Source organism: Primulina tabacum, unplaced genomic scaffold (genome assembly GCF_025594145.1).
Source record: "Primulina tabacum isolate GXHZ01 unplaced genomic scaffold, ASM2559414v2 Contig1132, whole genome shotgun sequence".
NCBI classification, from domain to species: Eukaryota; Viridiplantae; Streptophyta; class Magnoliopsida; order Lamiales; family Gesneriaceae; genus Primulina; species Primulina tabacum.
In genome coordinates, this window is record NW_027460115.1 from 5,001 (window position 1) to 7,500 (window position 2,500).

General features: G+C 35.3%; 1 long non-coding RNA gene across 1 annotated transcript in view; it reads left to right on the forward strand.

Moving 5' to 3' along the window:
• The first annotated feature begins 1,854 nt into the window (after positions 1–1,854).
• LOC142535777 (uncharacterized) overlaps positions 1,855–2,500 on the forward strand; it is a 2,040-nt gene continuing 1,394 nt past the window's right edge. Inside the window, exon 1 of the long non-coding RNA XR_012817762.1 lies at positions 1,855–2,091. This is a non-coding gene — a long non-coding RNA (uncharacterized LOC142535777). The remainder of the gene's footprint in view (positions 2,092–2,500) is intronic.

A 2,500-nucleotide genomic window follows, 5' to 3' on the forward strand; every position in this document is an offset into this window, starting at 1 on the left:
TATGGATATATCCATTTCATGTCAAAAGAGATTTATTATTTTTACATTGAACCCTTTAGCGAGTCTGATTATCCTTGTCTTTGTTTATGTCTGGGGTTGGAGCAAATTACTATAATGCGCCCCCGCCTACGGATTAGTCGACACTTTTCACAAATTTTACGAACGGAAACCCTTATTTTCATATTTATCATTCCTTATCTTAATTCTGAATCTACTTCTTGGTAGAAAATAAGTTTCTTGAAATTTTTCATCTTGAGTCGTATTGAATAAAAAGCACCTAATCTTTCGAATCCTTGTTTCGGAGTCGATAAATTATACGTCCTCTCGTTGAATCATAACGACTTACTTCAATTTTTACTTTATCGCCTGGCAATATCCGTATAAAACTACGTCGGATCTTTCCTGAAACATAACCTAGAATCAGATCTTCATTATCTAACCGAACCCGGAACATGCCGTTGGGAAGTGATTCAGTAATTAAACCTTCATGAATCCATTTTTGTTCTTTCATTCCAGGTAAAGCCCCCTTGAAGTATCAACTAATGTACGAGAAACGCTATTAGACAACTTCTTTTTTTTACAAATAGAAAGAGAGTCGTTGGATATTAAACGGATTACCATATAGAACACAACAACTCTCCGCCAATTCTTTCTAGTCGAGCTTCCCGGTCTGTCATTATACCTCGAGAAGTAGAAAGAATTACAATCCCCATCCCACCTAAAATTCTAGGAATTCGTTGAGAGTTAGAATATATTCGTAAACCAGGTCGGCCAATCCGTTTTAAATTTAAAAAATTTCTATAGGGTCTTTTCCTATTCCTTCTATGTCGCAGGGTTAAAACCAAAAAATATTTGTTTTTTTCTTGATGTTTTCTGACGTTTTCGATAAAACCTTCGCGGAAAAGTATTTTAACAATATTTTCGGTAATATTAGTAGATGCTATACGAACAACTCGTTTTTTATCCATATCAGCATTTCGTATAGAGGTTATTATCTCAGAAATAGTGTCCCTACCCATGATGAACTAAAATGATTGATGTCTCAAAATTGGATATAATTAACATGTTTTTCTTTTTTTTATTGGTTTATGAATATGAAGTTGAAAGGTATATACGTGAGACACAATCTAGGAATTAATCTAGTTCTTAATTTATTTCTTTATAAAGATTTCACGATCTCTTTTTATTTTATAATACCTCGGGAGCTAATGAAACTATTTTAGTAAAATTTAATTGTCTCAATTCCCGAGGAATTGCACCAAAGATTCTAGTTCCTTTTGGATTTCCTTCTTGATCAATCACAACTGCGGCATTGTCATCATATCGTATTATCATACCGTTGTCACGTTTAAGTTCTTTACAGGTACGAACAATTACAGCTCTGACTACTTCTGATTTTTCTAGGGACATGTTTGGTAATGCTTCTTTGATCACAGCAACAATAACGTCACCAATATGAGCATATCGACGATTGCTAGCTCCTATGATTCGAATACACATCAATTCTCGAGCCCCGCTGTTATCCGCTACATTTAAATAAGTCTGAGGTTGAATCATATCAATTTTTTAGTCTATTCTTCCAATTCAAAGGATGAAGAAAATAAAAGAAATATTGTTTGTCCAAAAAAAGAGACCTGTGTGGTCTTTTTTTCATCCCTAAAGACTCATTTCTGTGGGTTCTTTTTTTTATCCCGAACTAATAAATTGAGTTCGTATAGGCATTTTCGATGCTGCTGTTAAAATAGCCCTTTTAGCTATATTTTCAGTTACTCCACCTATTTCATATAGTATTCGACCCGATTTAACAACTGCTACCCAATATTCGGGGGATCCTTTCCCTGAACCCATACGTGTTTCAGCAGGTCTTATGGTAATTGGCTTGTCTGGAAATATGCGTACCCATATTTTTCCCCCACGGCGTGCATTTCGTGTCATTGCTCGTCGACCGGCTTCGATTTGTCTAGATGTGATCCAAGCAGGTTCAAGTGCCTGAAGAGCATATTTACCGAAACAAATACGATTACCTCGATAAGCCATTCCCTTCATTCTTCCTCTATGTTGTTTACGGAATCTAGTTCTTTTGGGGTTATAGTTGATGGGTGTTTTGGAATTCCATCTCTACTACAGAACTGGACGTGAGAGTTTCTTCTCATTCAGCTCCTCGCGAATAAAAGGCTTCAAAATGGAATTTCACTTAGATTTTAATCTATATTTCACTTAGATTTTAATCTATATTAAATAGATATTCACATTTTTTTTTTAAATTTATAAAAAAATAAAGTTTTCGCGGGCGAATATTTACTCTTGCAATCTCTATTTCCGCGCTAGGACTTGTTCATGACTTCTCAGAATAGATGAATAGATTTCCGGTTCATTTCGCCGTCCCGACTAGCGAATCATTAAGATTCATTTGTTCAATAAAATCTTTTGCGTTCACAGGTTCCATCGTTCCCATCGCCTCGTACTTAATGGTTAGGTCCGAATTTGCAATGGAGCTAAT